Raw genomic sequence first — 16,448 nt, 5'->3', positions numbered from 1 at the left:
CGAAAAAAGGCCTTTGGTATAAAGATCGGGAGAGCTGAAAGATAAACAAGAACCTCAGCAGAATATTCATTTTCACCACTTTGACCCTCCCCGCCAACGTTAAGTGCGGTGTATCCCATCTCTTAGAGGATCGGTTAATGAACAGGAAGCAAGGAGTAGACATAAACAGAGCATTTTCAAGTTGGTAGGCTGTGACTAGTGAAGTTCTGAATGATCAGTGCTGGGTCTTCAGCTATTTACAATCTATATCAGTGATGGGCTACCTAAGCTGTTGAGTGAGCCACGTGAGTGGCCCTCCTTCATCTCAATGGGCTACAAGATTGAAATCAGGCTTATTCACTAAGCATGACCCCATGAACAAGATTAAATTCATTTAATACATGCTGAATATTTCATAACAAGTTATAGAAAATGTTTAATTATTTATATATCAATAGAACTATCACCGACTTCAAATGATAAAAAGGGAAGAAATATTTATGCTTGATTGGATGCAGAGGGAGTGCATGACTCCCACAGTCGATGTTGTGTTCAATCAGCATGCACTCACTTCACTTGCCCTTGCTTTACGTGTGTATCCCTTCAGCCATGCCAGTCAGAAAAACCTACGTGGACATCAGTAGAATGTGGCAACCCTGCACATGGGCAGTGATCAGCAAAATGCCGCATTCAGAAGTTGGATGAACAAAGAACAAAGAACAATACAGCACAGGAACAGGCCCTTGAGCCTAACAAGCTTGCACTGACCATAGTACCTGCCTAAACCAAAACCGTATGCACTTAGGAGGCCGTATCATTCCATTCCCACCCTATTCATATATTTGTCTAGATGTCCCTTAAATGCGGCCATCAAACCTGCTCTCACCACCTCCCCAGGCAGCACGTTCCATATATTTACCAACTTTGTGTAAAAAAACTTGCCACGCACATCAGTTCTAAACTTTTCCCCACGCACTTTAAACCTATGTCCCCTAATTCTTGACTCTCCTACCCTAGGAAAGAGCATCTGACTATCCACTCTATCCACGCCACTCATAACCTTGGAGACCTCTATCAGGCCGCCTCTCAACCTACTTCGTTCCAGTGAGAACAGACCGAGTTTATCTAACCTCGCCTCACAGCTAATGCCCTCCATACCAGGCAACATCCTAGTAAACTGCTTCTGTACCCTCTCCAAAGCATCCACATCCTTCTGGGAGTGTGGCGATCAGAATTGTGCAAAATATTCCAAATGAGGCCTAACTAAGGTCCTGTACAGCGGCAACATGACTTGCCAATTTTTATACTCATTGCCCCGACCGATGAACCAGTATTCCAGCCTTCTTGACCACCTTATCCACATAAAATCATAGATCATAGAATTTACAGTGCAGAAGGAGGCCATTCGGCCCATTGAGTGTGCATCGGCCCTTGGAAAGAGAACCCTACTTAAGTTCACGCCTCCCCCTATCCCATAACCCAGTAACCCCACCCAACCAATCCACCTAATCTGCACATCTTTGGACTGTGGGACGAAAACGGAGCACCCGGACGAAACCCACGCAGACACAGGGAGAACGTGCAGACTCCGCACAGGATTGGATTGGATTGGATTTGTTTATTTTCATGTGTACCGAGGTACAGTGAAAAGTATTTTTCTGCAAGCAGCTTAACAGATCATTCAGTACATGGAAGAAAAGGGAAGTAAACAAAATTCAAGAAAATACAAGAAAATACATAATAGGGCAACACATGATATACAATGTAACTACATAAGCACTGGCATCGGATGAAGCATACAGGGTGTAGTGTTAATGAGGTCAGTAAATAAGAGGGTCATTTAGGGTCATTGGTGACAGTGGGGAAGAAGCTGTTTTTGAGTCTGTTCGTGCGTGTTTCATAGAATTATTCATAGAATTTACAGTGCAGAAGGAGGCCATTTGGCCCATCGAGTCTGCACTGGCTCCTGGAAAGAGCACCCTACCCAAGGTTAACACCTCCACCCTATCGCCATAGTCCAGTAACCCAACCCAGCACTAAGGGCAATTTTGGACACTAAGGGCAATTTATCATGTCCAATCCACCTAACTTGCACATCTTTGGACTGTGGGAGGAAACCGGAGCACCCGGAGGAAACCCACGCACACACGGGGACGATGTGCAGACTCCACACAGACAGTGACCCAAGCCGGAATCGAACCTGGGTCCCTGGAGCTGTGAAGCGATTGTGCTATCCACAATGCTACCGTGCTGCCCGATGGAAGAAGTTGGAAAAGTGAATAAGCCGGGTGGGAGGGATCCTTGATTATGCTGCCCGCTTTCCCCAGGCAGCGGGAGATGTAGATGGAGTCCATGGATGGGAGGCAGGTTTGTGTAATGGACTGGGCGGTATTCACAACTCTCTGAAGTTCCTTGCGGTCCTGGGCCGAGCAGTTGCCATACCAGGCTGTGATGCAGCCCGACAGGATGCTTTCTATGGTGACAGACAGTGACCCAAGCCGGGAATCGTATTTGAGACCCTGGAGCTGTGAAGCAACTGTGCTAACCACTGTGCTTCCGTAGCCACATGCGTTGCCACTTTCAGTTATTGGTGGCCATTCACACCCAGATCTCTCAGCCTGTCAGTACTCGCAAGAGTTATGCCATTTATTGTGTAATTGGGTCACATGTGGCTCGCCAGCTGCAGGTTTCCCCTCACTGATCTATTTTAATGACTTTGATGAAGAGCTAGAGTCATGTATCTAAGTTTGCTGGAGATACAAAGCCAAGTGGAAATCTAAGCTGAGAGGATTACACAGAGGGGCTGCAGAGTCTACAGTGTGAAGAAAATTTTATATTTAAAATATGTTTTGTGTCTACTGTAGTATTCTGTGAAGCAGGCATAAAGGGAGGAAAATGGTGTATGACTAATTCAATTAAGCTGGGAACTGAGTGTCTACAAACTTGAGGACATCAAAGGGTTTAGATGTGAAAAGCTGGCATTTGAAGTGAATAGGGCCAAGTTTGATGTTCTAATGGTAAATAAGACTTGCACCGAAATTTGCATTAGGAGATAAAGACCGTTTGTTGCTTTCAGTTGTTAAATTTCAAAGGGAAGTGAAAAGGGGTTTATAGCTGGGTAAAGATCATGGGTAAGTAAGGCAAAGTTATTCAATTTTATTTTCCCCCAAAGTTTTGGCTGTAAGGGAAATATTAAATAACTTTATATTCTGGTACAGATCAATTTCAAAGAAGGACAAGGACAATGGAAAAAGATGAAATAGAAAAACATATTTAAAGAGAGGTTGGGAGCTGAGTTGAAGGAGTGGATATGTAAGACCTCCTGGAGTATGCACTATGCTGGGAGATGACTGTGAAAAGAAGCAAAGTGAGCAGTTTTCAGCACCCACAAAAATGGTTGTTTTCAAGAGAGCAGGGTTTTGTTTTAAAATATGGAATTTCAACAGCCGAAGGGGATTGAGAGAGAGAAGCCCTGTGACGTCCTTTCCCTGCAGCAACAGCGGGGTGTGCCTTGTAATAATATTATTGGAATTTTGTACAGCTTAAATATCTATAAGGACTATTTCCTAAAAGGATGTGTATTTGTGAGTCTAACCAAGGAAGAATCTGTTCTGTAAGACTAATTTTAACTGTGTAATTGTAATCTTGTGTGTTTAAATTTTGTTTTATTTTGTTAATAAAGGATTTCATTTAATATTTAGATTCTCCAAAAGTGTTACTGGAATTTGTGGCTCCTGACTTCAGCACACATACCTTCTGGTAGTAAAATACATTTAGAAATAGTTGTGATAGCTTGCCAAATTTCCCTTTTAATTTGGTTTGTACACCACTTACCACCTGCCGGATCACAACAGTAGATAGATTAAACGAATGTACAACAAGTTGTCAGGTGGAATATAATATGGCTAAGTGCGAGGTTATTCACTTTGGTTGTAATAATAGAATCATGGAATTGCAACAGTGCAGAAAGAGGCCATTCGGCCCATTGAGTCTGCATCAATCCTCCAAAAGAGCTAAGGTTAACTATCCCCATCCTATCCCTGTAACCCCATCTAACGTTTAGACACTAACGGGCATTTAGCATGGCCAATCCACCTAAACCACACATTTTGAATTGTGTGAGAAAACCGGAGCACCCCCAGAAAAAACCCACGCACATATGGGGAGAATATGCAAACTCCATACAGACAGTCACCAAAGATTGGTAATCAAACCTGGGTCCTTAGAACTGTGAGGTAGCTGTGCTAACCACTGTGTCACCGTGCTGCCCAGCTGAACATCTTTTAGAAGGTGTGAAAATTGTAAATGTTGATGCGCAGAAGGACTCAGGTGTATTCATACAAGGAACATGGAAAGTTAACGTAAAGTTATAGCAAGGGCCTGTCGGCCTTTTTGCAAGGGGATTGAGTACAGGAATGACACAATCTTGCTACAATTGTGCAGGGCTTTGGTCTCCATATTTAAGGAAGGATATATTTGCATTGGAGGGGTACACCGAAGGTTCACTAGATTGGTTCCTGGGGAGGGAGGATCGCCCAATGGTGAGATGCTGAGTAAACTGGGTCTATATTCTCTGGAGTTTTGAAGAATGAGAAGCAATCTCATTGAAATATACAAGATTCAGAAAAGGATTGAAAGGGTCAATATTAAAAGTTGGTTTCCGCTGGTTGGGGAATCCAAAATATGGGGGCACAGTCCCAGGTTAACTGATTGATCATTTAGGACTGAGAAAGGAGAAATGACTTCACTCAGAGGGTTGTGAATCTTTGGAATTCTCTACCACAGAGGGTTCTGCATTCCCCATCTGTGGGGACTCTCTTTATAAAGGGTCTCTGAGGGGGGTCTCATTATTAGAGGGTCTGAAGGGGAGGTCCTCAGTTGGACTTTGGGGGAAACTCCCTTAAAGATTTACCCCCTTGGTCCACCGCCTGTTCCATTGGGTCAGGGCCACGTTTGTCAGGACCAGTAGTTACACTCATCCCACATGATTCCCAGCCCAGTGGACCGGAGGATCACACAGGCCTGGAGAATTTGGTGCCCGGCCCACTAAGCGGATGCAAATGGGTCTTAATGATCCATTTGCATCCTCCCGCTGGATCAGGGCGAGATCCTCGATCTCGACGCCAGCACGGGGTGCGGAGCATTGGAAACGGGACAGCAACAACACTGGATTCTCCACCTCATAGGTAACTCCGCTACTGGCAGCACGTGGCGGAAAATTTAGCCCATTGTTTTTACAATCTCTGTGCAGCTTTCACTCCTTTTGCAACCACCTTCCTGCAACCAACAGGTTAATGGGGAAGAGATCAAGTAGGTTACGGCACTATGTTGTTTCACTCACTGCTCGATGCACATCCAGTCTGGCAGGGCAGCTCAAACCAACCACATGGCTGTGGAATCGGTGTGACATGTAGGCCAGGCAGGGAAAGGACAGCAGATTTATTTCCCAAAGGGACACTCATTTTTTTTTTAAATTTTAGATTACCCAATCATTTTTTCCAATTAAGGGGCAATTTAGTGTAGCCAATCCACCTACTCTGCACATTTTTGGGGTGTGAGGGCGAAACCCACGCAGACACGGGGAGAATGTGCAAACTCCACACGGACAGTGACCCAGAGCCGGGATCGAACCTGGGACGTCAGCACCGTGAGGCAGCAATGCTAGCCACTAGGCCACCGTGCTGCCCTCCAAAGGGACACTCATGAACCAGTTGGACTTCACTGATGTCGATTCTGTTTTTAAATTACTGCGTTTTTAAGCAATTTAATTGATCAAATTCCTATCCTGAGCTTTGAACATACATTTCTTCGATTATTAGTTCAGTAACACAACCATTATGCAACCTTCAATTGCCAAGTTGATTCTTCCTTTTAGCCTTCATTATATGATGGTTTTTGTGATGCTGTCAGTCCTTCCAATTATGCTAAGGCATCATTAATTTCACTAATGAGCAAGTTCATTTTATTATTTAGAGAGACGAGAGCATGCCAACCCCCATGCAGCACCACATATTCTGATCCCAGCTCCTTGATGGCTGAAGAAAGTGACTCTTCTATTCCCTGTAGCCCCTAACAATATGCATCTGAGTTTAGCCTTGTGACTTGGATAACTTTAACAGCTGATCACAGTGATTCACATCAGCCCTCAGAAGAATCACTCAGGGAGATGCAGACGTGTTGTTGATGCATTCAAATGTCATTTAGCATTAGACAGCGAATTGCTTCACTTGCATTGACGCAAAAATATTTTTTTTACCTGATGTAAGGTTATGCTTCCCCACCACTTGTATTTACGAGGAAGTCTGTTGCATCATTTGTGTTGCAAAATGATGACGCTGCTAAATGTTTTTTTTAGAAGCCCCAGGATCAATTTGATGAATGGAGACATTTGAATCTACACAGGACAATTAGGAAAAACAGGAAGTTGGAGCCTACTGAGGTAAATGCACGTTATAATAGTCCACCAGAATAGTGCAATGTCGGGTACTGTATGTAAAGGGTGCAATGTGTAGATATGTGGAATTTGGTTCTCATTTTAACACATTGAAACAATGAGACGTCTAAAGCGTTCTTCACCATAGAGAAGAGAGCACTAGGAGGAGAAAGGGCAAATTCTTAACGTTAGAAGTGGCTTATTACAGGCTGTCTGGGCTTCAAAAGATAGCAAATTTTGTTGTGTCCAAAATCCAAACGGTGCTGGAGCAGCAATTTACGTCAGAACCAAGATGACTCACCCAGGGGTTCCAGATTGCCCGCTGATGCATTCAAATATCATTCAACATCAATCAACCCTATTTGTCTTGACGCAAAAATATTATTACTGATGTACGGCTATATTTTACTACAGGTTTATTCAGTAAAAGGCAAAAAATAAATGAAGACCCGTATTAGCAGTGAAAGCGGAAGGAGTCTTCAACATAAAGTACAGACGGGTTAAAATTCTAATTCTGATTATTGACCTGAAGACCCTGGCCGCCGCATATACCTTACAACTTCGTGAGTAGTAAATATTGACCGAGTAAGACATTGTTACATTGCTAAGAGGCAAGCCTGACATCCTGACATTTTGATTTAATGTCAAAATGCTTTAAAGAGAGCATTTGTCACTTCAAATTAAATGCAATAGGGCTCACTTGAGATCAACACCCAGGGTTCCAAATGATACTTAAGATTAAATATTTGCCAAGTGCAACAACAACTTATATTTATGTAGTGCCTTTAAAGTAAGAAAAGGCCCAAGGCACTTCACAAGGACATTATAAAACAAAAATGACACAAAGCCACACAAGGAAATATTAGGTCAGCTGACCAAGACATTTGGTCAAAGATGTAGGTTTTAAGAAGTGTCTTTAAAGGAGGAAAACATAACAGAGAGGGGTAGGTAGGGAATTCCAGAGCTTGAGATTGAGGCGATGGAAGACATGGTCACCAATGATGGAGCTATTAAAATAGGGATGCTCAAGAAGCCATAATTAAATGAACACAGATATTGTTGAAGGTTGTGAGGCTGGAGGAGATTACAAAGGTCGGAAGTAGCGAGGCCGCAGAGGGATTTGCTTGGCCGGGAGTCAATGTAGGTTAGTGGCACAGGCACGATAGAGGAACAGGTCTTGGGCGAGTTGATATATGGCAGCAGAGCACTGGATAATCCAAAATTTCCAGAGAAACATGGGAGATCAATCAGGAGTGTATTGGAATAGTCAAGTCGAGAAGTAACAAAAGAATGAATGAAGGTTCTGGTAGCAGATAAGGGCAAAGTCGGGCAATGTTATCGTGGAAATAGGTGGCGTAAATATGTGATCAGAAGTATATCTCATGTCAAATATGACTACGAACAGACTGGTTTAATCTCAGCCTATTGCCATGGAGAAGGATGGTTACAGCAACCTTTGAAGAATGGTTACAGTCTGCCCAATAGTTAATTGGAAATAATTTCTGCTCTTCTAGTAGTGGAAGTTGAATAAGCAATGTGCTAATTTAGGAACAATAGAGGAGTCCGCTTGGAGGAGGCCAGGCTGGGAGTCATCAGTGTACATGTGAAAATTAATGATGTTGCAGCACACAGATGAAAAATGGACGGTGCCAAGGAAAGATTCTTGAGAAATACCAGAGGTAATGGTGCAGGATGAGAAGCCGCGGAATCATAGCATCCAATACAGCATAGGAGATGCCATTCAACTCATTGAGTCTATCCTAGCTCTCCAAGGAGCAATCCAGTCAGTCCCATTATCTCGCTCTACTCACATAGCCCTACACGGGATATTCTGGATGCAAATATTTAGATAAGAATGGAACAGCGCACGCAGGCCCATATGACCATAAGACATAGGAGCAGAATTAGCCCACTCGGCCCATCGAGTCTGCTCCGCCATTCAATCATGACTGATATTTTTCTCATCCCCATTCTTCTGTCTTGTCCCCATAATCCCTGATCCCTTTATTGATCAAAAGCCTATCGATCTCTGTCTTAAAGACACTCAGTGTTTTGCCCTCCACAGCCTTCTGCGGCAAACAGTTCCACAGATTCACCACCCTCTGGCTGAAGGAATTTCTCCTCATCTCTGTTTTAAAGGATCGTCCCTTTAGTCTGAGACGGTGCCCTCAGCTTCTAGTTTTTCCTACAAGCAGAAACATCCTCTCCACATCCATTCTATCCAGGCCACGCAGTATCCTGTAAGTTTCAATAAGATCCCCCTCATCCTTCTAAACTCCAACGAGTACAGACCCAGAGTCCTCAACCATTCCTCATATGACAAGCTCTTCATTCCAGGGATCATTCTTGTGAACCTCCTCTGGACCCTTTCCAAGGCCAGAACATCCTTCCTTAGATACGGGGCACAAAACTGCTCACAGTACTCCAAATGGGGTCTGACCAAAGCCTTATTCAGCCTCATAAGTGTATCCCTGCTCTTGTATTCTAGCCTTCTCAACATGAATGCTAACATTGCATTTGCCTTCCTAACTGCCGACTGAACCTGCACGTTAACCTTAAGAGAATCGTGAACAAGGACTCCCAAGTCCCTTTGTGCTTCTGATTTCCTAAACATCTTCCCATTTAGAAAATAGTCTATGCCTCCATTTTTCCTTCGAAAGTGCCCACCCGACTGGACAACAGTGAGAGGCATTGGAGGAGGATGGTGCAGTCAACTGTGTCACAAGTCAAGGAGGAAGAGGGGGCATAGTTTATCTTTGTGACAGTCCCAAAGGATGTGATTTGTGACATTGATAAGCTGTTTCAGAACAGTAGCACAGGCGGGGGAAATCTGATTGAAGGACTTACATTGATAAGCTGTTTCAGAACAGTAGCAGGGGCGGGAGATATCTGATTGAAGGACTTCAAATATGGAGCTCCGGAAAAGGTAGCCACAGATTTGGAACATGTTCAAGGACCTTGAAGAGGAAATGGAAGATTGGAGATAAGGTGATAGTTTCTAAGAGTTGTCTTTTTGAGGAGAGGGGTGACGGTAAAAAATTTAAAGGAGAGACGGACAATACATGGAAAGAGAGAGACATTAACAACACTGGCAAACAAGGGGATCAGGAAGGAAAGTTGGGTGGTCAATGGTTTAGTGGGAATAGGATCGTGGGAGTAGGTGGAGATCACATAGATAAGATAAGTTTGGAGGGGACATAAGATATGATAAGAGAAGAACCAGTGAGATGCTGGCTCAGGGTTCAGGCAGAGGTCACTTTGGAGGCAATGTAACTCAGTGGGATAGTGACACTGCATAAAAAGCACAATATGGGATTCTGCACCAACGAACTTAGTTTAAGATCACCTTTTCTTCTTAAGATCTTAAGAGAATTCCTTGCTGTCCTTCCCAAACCAAAATACTTTTTATCTGCTTATGTTTTGAGCTAAAGTCTTTATAAGGGCTGGTTTAGCTTAGTGGGCTAGACAGCTGGTTTGTAATGCAGAACAAGGCCAGCAGTGCGGGTTCAATTCCCATACCAGCTTACCCAAAACAGGTGCTGGAATGTGGCGACTAGGGGCTTTTCACAGTAACTTCATACTTGTGACATTAAAAGATTAATATTATAGTGCTTATATTTTTCTTACACCGATACAGTATTAACAACAATGAAAAAGATTCCCTGGGCGGGAAAACCGCGCCAACCACTCCGGCGTCAACAGCCCCCGAAAGTAAGGAATTCTCCTTAATTTCGGGGGCTAGGTGGACAGTGAAGAAGTTGGCGCTGAGTTTGCGCATGGGCGGAACTGCCGGTGTGATCTCGCACATGCGCGGACTGGCCAGCATGTTTCCGCGCATGCGCAGACCGGCCGGTGTATTCCCGCACATGCACCGGGGTTCTCTGCTCTGTGCAGGCCCCCGGGCAATATGGCAGAGCTCTACAGGGGCCCGGAGGAAAAAAGTGCCCCCACGGAACAAGCCCGCCTGCAGATCAGTGGGTCCCGATAGCGGGCCAGGCCACCGTGGCGCCCCCCCCCGGGGTCGGAACCCCCCCACGCCCCCCCCCCCCACCCCCGCCCCCGAGGACTGCCTCCTGAGTAATTCACGCCGGCGGGACTGGCCAAAACTGAATGGCTGCTCGGCCTATCGGGCCCAGGGGGGGGGGGGGAGGGGCCGCTATCATTGGCCCCTGACCGGCGTGGCGGGAATTCTGCTGCAGCCCGAAAAACGGCACCGGAGAATAGGACAGCCGGTGTCGGGGTGGGATTCACGCCTCCCCCTGTGGTGTCGGTGAATCCTGGCCCTGATGTTCCATTGTTTAAAAAAGGATCATAGAAAATGCCAAACAATTATAGGCCAATTAATCTTACGTCGGTGGTGGGCAAATTAGTAGAATCAATCCTGAGAAACAGGATTAACTGTCACATAGACTCGTCGGGGATAGTCAGCATGGATTTGTTAAATGAAGATCCTGCAGCACAAATTTGATTGAATTCTTTGAGTGACAAGAAGGTTTGATGAAGGTAGTGAAGTGGATGTTGTGTTCATGGATTTTAGCAAGGTGTTTGGCAAAGTACCACATGGCAGATTGGTCAAGTGAAAGCCCACATGATACAGGGCAATATGGCAAACTGGATAGAAAGTTGGCTCAGTAACAGGAAACAAAGGGTAATGGTCAATGGCTGCCCTTGCAAATGGAAAGTTGTTTCAAATAGTGTTCCACAGGGCTCGGTGTTGGGGGCCCTTATTGTTTGTGTTATATATTAACAATTTGGATGTGAACATGGGCGGCAAGATTGGGAAATTTGCAGACAACACAAAGATTTGCCGAGTGGTTGGCAGTGTAGAGGATATCTATAATCTCCAAAATGATATAGATGGGTTGGTGGAGATAAAGTGGCAGATGGAATTTAACACAGGGGTGTGAGGTCATGAATTTAGGGAGGTCAAACTGTTAGAGCGTGTACACAATAAATGGGAATGTACTGAGAGTGGTAAATGAAGTGAGAGACCTTGGCATACAGATGCACAGGTCCCTAAAGGCAGCAGTTCAAGCCAACAAGGTTGTTATAGATATAGAGAAGATGCAAAGTGGACTGAATAAAATAGTTTCCCTTGATGAAGAATTCTAGAACCTAGGACATAGATTCAATATATGTGGCAGAAGGTGTAGAAGGGACATGAGGAAGAACTTTCTTATGCAGAGGGTATTGAGAGTCTGGAATTCATTGCCCAAGTTGGTGGTGGAGGCAGAGACTCTAAACTATTTTAAAAGCACCTAGATCTGTACCTTAAGTGCCGTAAACTGCAGGACTATGGAACGGGCATTGGGAGTGGGATTAGAAAGGAGACCTGGGTGTCCTTGGGCTGGCATGGACAAGATGGGGCAATTGATCTCCTTCTATGCTGTAACATTTCTATGGTTCTATGTTAGTTACCTCAAATGAGAGCTGTTGATTGTGGATCACAACTTGCACATCCTGAGGAACCAATCTGCAAACTCGCACAGATGTGGTGTTCTTCAAACATCCTTCCTTTTAAGGTTTAACTCCCAAAACACTGAAGTCGTTCAAATTGTACCCTCTATCTTCAGAGGGGAGGTGCCACATCCTTACCCAGTTCCCACTTCTCCAACTTCCACGTGCTCTTAATCTTACCGACACTACCTTATTCCACCGGACAATCATCCCTGCTCCATTACTCAACCCTAAGTGCAAGTTTCTGGGCTGATGCTTTGGAGTGAGATAGCAGATGGCACCTGGGTTGGTATCAAGGATGCGGGACTTTGGCATTAAGGATGCTGGACTGTGAAACAGGGTCTTACTCCAGAAACTCCTCCTGCCCTCAGCATCCACTTCCTCCATCATCATTGACATGATTATTCACTAAAAATGTTTAATTAATAATAATCTTTATTGTCACAAGTATGCTTACATTAACACTGCAATGAAGTTCACCTCCTCCTTCCATCGTTTACTTCATTGTTATCCTCTGTATAACATTGTCATGGATCTACAGAGGAGAGCAGAAGCTCAGACTGATGAGCATAGCCTGCTAATAATAATAATAGCAATGAAGTTACTGTGAAATGCCCCTAGTCGCCACATTCTGCCGTCTGTTCGGGGAGGCTGGTATGGGAATTGAACCCTCGCTGCTGGCATTGTTCTGCATTATAAGTCAGCTGTTTAGCCCACTGTACTAAACAGGTTTGGGATGAAGGAGACAGATTATGGAGGTTTGTTGCTTCACAGGATGGCATGGCGATTGTCACTAACCTGCCACCCTCACTATATGTCATTAGCTCCCACCATTAAATTGAAATGATCACATTGCAGATCTCCGGCCTGGTCCTCTTTAAAAGTAGCTTTCTGGGCCGGGATTCTCCCCTACCCGGCGGGGCGGGGAGGTCCCGGCGTACCGAAGTGACGAGAACCACTCCGGCGTCGGGACTCCCCAAAGGTGCCCGTAACAGCCTCCTCGAACAGGCGCCGGAATGTGGCGACTAGGGGCTTTTCACAGTAACTTCATTGAAGCCTACTCGTGACAATAAGCGATTTTCATTTTTTCATTTTTTTATTCAGGTGCGGAATTCTCCGCACCTTTAGGGGCTAGGTCCGCGCTGGAGTGGTTGGCGTCCCGCCGACCGGCACGAACGGCCTTTGGTGCCCCGCCAGCCAGCGCGGACGGCTGTCTGAAAGGCCTTCGCCGGCCGGCGTGAGTCCGCTCATGCGCCGGAGCATCAGCGGCCGCTGACGTCACCCCGGCGCATGCGCGGTGGAGGGGGTATCTTCCGCCTCTGCCATGGTGGAGGCCGTGGCGGCGGCGGAAGAAGAAGAGTGCCGCCACGGCACAAGCCCGCCCGCTGATTGGTGGGCCCCGATCTCGGGCCAGGCCACCGTGGGGGCAACCCCTGGGGTCAGTTCGCCCCGCACCCCCCTCAGGACCCCGGGGCCAGCTCACGCCGCCTGCTCCCGCCGGCACCAGAGGTGCTCTGATTCCCACCGGCGGGGAGCCCGCCGACCGGCGCAGCGTGATTCCCGTCCCCGTCGATTCCCGGGTGGCGGAGAATTACGGCCACGGCGGGGGCGGGTTTGACGCCGGCCCCGGGTGATTCTCCAACCCGGGGCCGGGGCCGTGAGGGACCTCACGGTAGCATGGTGGTTAGCATCAATGCTTCACAGCTCCAGGGTCCCAGGTTCGATTCCCGGCTGGGTCACTGTCTGTGTGGAGTCTGCACGTCCTCCCCGTGTGTGCGTGGGTTTCCTCCGGGTGCTCCGGTTTCCTCCCACAGTACAAAGATGTGCGGGTTAGGTGGATTGGCCATGCTAAATTGCCCATAGTGGAAGGTTAATGGGGGGATTGTTGGGTTACGGGTATACGGGTTACGTGGGTTTAAGTAGGGTGATCATTGCTCGGCACAACATCGAGGGCCGAAGGGCCTGTTCTGTGCTGTACTGTTCTATGATTCTATGAACCCCCCGGGAGGTCGGAGAATTCCGCCCCTGGTGTCTGCATTGTGCGACTCTGGTCCCCTGTCTTTTGTGGATGCTTTGTGCCTGTTTTTTCCTGAAGCAAGATTGAATAATTTAGTTAAGATTTGATAAATGTCCCTCTGATGGGATCAGTCAATATAATAGATCTGCTGGTGTTATTTTTTTCTTTTTACAAATTTAGAGTACCCAATAATTTTTTTCAATTAAGGGGCAATGTAGCGTGGCCAATCCACCTACCCTGCACATCTTTGGGTTGTGGGGGTGAGACCCCCACAGACACGGGGAGAATGTACAAACTCCACACAGACAGTGACCCCAGGGCCGGGATTCGAACCCAGGTCCTCAGCGCTGTAGGCAGCAATGCTAACCACTGTGCCATTATGCTGCCCACGATCTGCTGGTGTCAACTTGTACACTGGAAGTAAGTTAGGGGAGAATGCAAGACGACAGGGTAGCCAGTTTGTGACCCCCCCCCCCCCCCCTTCACCACAGTGGAGTACGAAGAGTTACTTGTGTAGCTGTTAATTTGAGGTGAACTCTGCATTCGTGCTCACAGGAAAGGGACAGCGCCTTACTGCTGTTTCACCTGCCTTCATCGGATTGTGGAAGTTTTTCAGTTCTGATCACTCAGTTTCGTGACTGAGGGAGATGACACACTGCCACTACTCTCTAAACAGTGTGGAGAAATATTCCTTCAGATTTCACCTGAGGGCATCAAGCAGCCTTGTTGCCCCTTTTTCTGATGTATGCTCGGACTGTTCCTGTACATGGTTGATATTGTGGAATCTGTTCTGTTGCAGAAAGCCCTGCTCCCTTCATTGGGAGCCTCAGCCCGTTCCTCTATCTGAAGGCATTCTTTACAAAAGTACCACAAAAGCTTACAAACCCGTCAAGCGCAGCTACTGACAACTCAGTTTAACAAACAGGCTTTACTGCTGTTTCCCAAATCTGGTGCTGCATTCTTCAACCATTTTTGACCTTTTAAAAGGCTGCACTCTTAATTTCCGAGCCCCCCTACTCCAGGAGTTAAACAGGAGTTGTGCGACTGAAATGGCAACAAATATACAAATGAACTGGTCTGCGTTTTATGACAGAGTCAATACTAGCTGGCGGTGATGGGAGCGAGTCTCGGCTCAGCAGCACAACAAATGACTTTGTGGAAATTCAAATTCATGGTTAGTGTTAGAGTCCATCTAACCTAAATCAAAGTAATTACTTTATTTACTTTCAAAGACGTATATATTGTGGCATAAGCTAAAATACATCTGTGTTAGCAGATTACAGCCACTCTAGGTCAAAGAATTGGAAGTGGCAGAGCTGTTGCTGCTGCATGGTACACTTTCCTAAAAGGCAAAGCACAGCAACAGGTCTTTAAACAGCTCCTCACAAATAGAATTTCAGTTTCTTGCTCTTGCTCTGACTTGTAGCTGTGCAATTTACATTTATTGTAAGGTCTTCCAACAAATGTACACCGAGGGGCTGGTAACAGTGTAAAACCCCTCGGTCTGGGTCATTAACACTCCAATGTATAAAAGAAACATGATTATGTAAATATTTAAGAAAAATTGTAGCGTAAAGAGGGATATGTGTGTAATGCCATCCCAATTGAATGGAAGAAAGTTAAGTGGATGTGTAACTTTGATGGAAATGTACAGTCAACACAATTTGAAATGTTCTGTAATGTTTATTATAGATTTTATGAATAAAGTATATTTCTTGAAAAAAGAATTACATTTATTGAATAGCTCTTGCATTTTAATTTACATTTAAATAGGGCAATAGGGCAGACTCAGTGCCAGGGACCCAGGTTCACTTCCAGCCTTGGGTCACTGTCTGTGTGGAGTTTGTCTTTGTGGAGTTTGTACATTCTCCCCGTGTCTGCGTCCTCCTCGTGTCTGCGTGGCTTTCCTCCGGGTGCTCCAGTTTCCTCCCACGGGTCCAAAGATGTGCACGTTAGGTGGATTTACTATGCTAAATTGCCCCTTAGGGTGTCCAGAAGGATAGATGGGGCCCTTTCAGAGGGTCGGTGTAGATTTGATGGGCTGAATGGGCTTCTGCTGCACTGTAGTTATTTTACGATTGACCTACATTGGTCGTGAAAGAAACCTACGTTAATAACTAAAGGTGCGTAAGTTGCGTACCATACACATAGAAAATATAAATGGACTTTTAGATTACATTGTTAAGTCTAATAAGTACTATTCTCATACCCGCAAATTATCAGTTCACCTGTTGAATACACAGCCTAAGATGTGGTGAAAATGATAAATTATTTTAAGCCCTCCGAGAGACATGACGTTTTCTAGCTACATGGGACAGTTTGTGCTTCTGATCCAGTATCGATAATGCAGTCTCCTCAACTTTAGGAAGTTAGAAAGGAAGTTCCTAGTTTTTATTGAATTGATCAGATTTTTTTGTTCCTATTACCTCTCCTGGAAGATAGCATAATTGTGTGTTTGAATAGTGCATTGTCAACTGATGGGATCAGCTTGATACATTTTCCTGCTGTTCATTTTGAGTGTTTCGATACATCTTAATAAGGACACCTGTCACGTATTTAAAT

General features: G+C 45.5%; 1 long non-coding RNA gene across 1 annotated transcript; it reads left to right on the top strand.

Annotated features, from left to right (window-relative positions):
- The first annotated feature begins 6,240 nt into the window (after positions 1-6,240).
- On the top strand, positions 6,241-15,388 carry LOC119953912. Its single transcript, XR_005458138.1, has 3 exons — positions 6,241-6,418; positions 6,827-6,975; positions 14,686-15,388. It is a non-coding gene; the product is annotated as an uncharacterized LOC119953912 (long non-coding RNA).
- The last annotated feature ends 1,060 nt before the right edge of the window (positions 15,389-16,448 follow it).

This window comes from Scyliorhinus canicula, chromosome 2 (genome assembly GCF_902713615.1).
Source record: "Scyliorhinus canicula chromosome 2, sScyCan1.1, whole genome shotgun sequence".
Lineage (NCBI taxonomy): Eukaryota > Metazoa > Chordata > Chondrichthyes > Carcharhiniformes > Scyliorhinidae > Scyliorhinus > Scyliorhinus canicula.
This window is presented reverse-complemented; position numbering and strand designations above follow the sequence as displayed.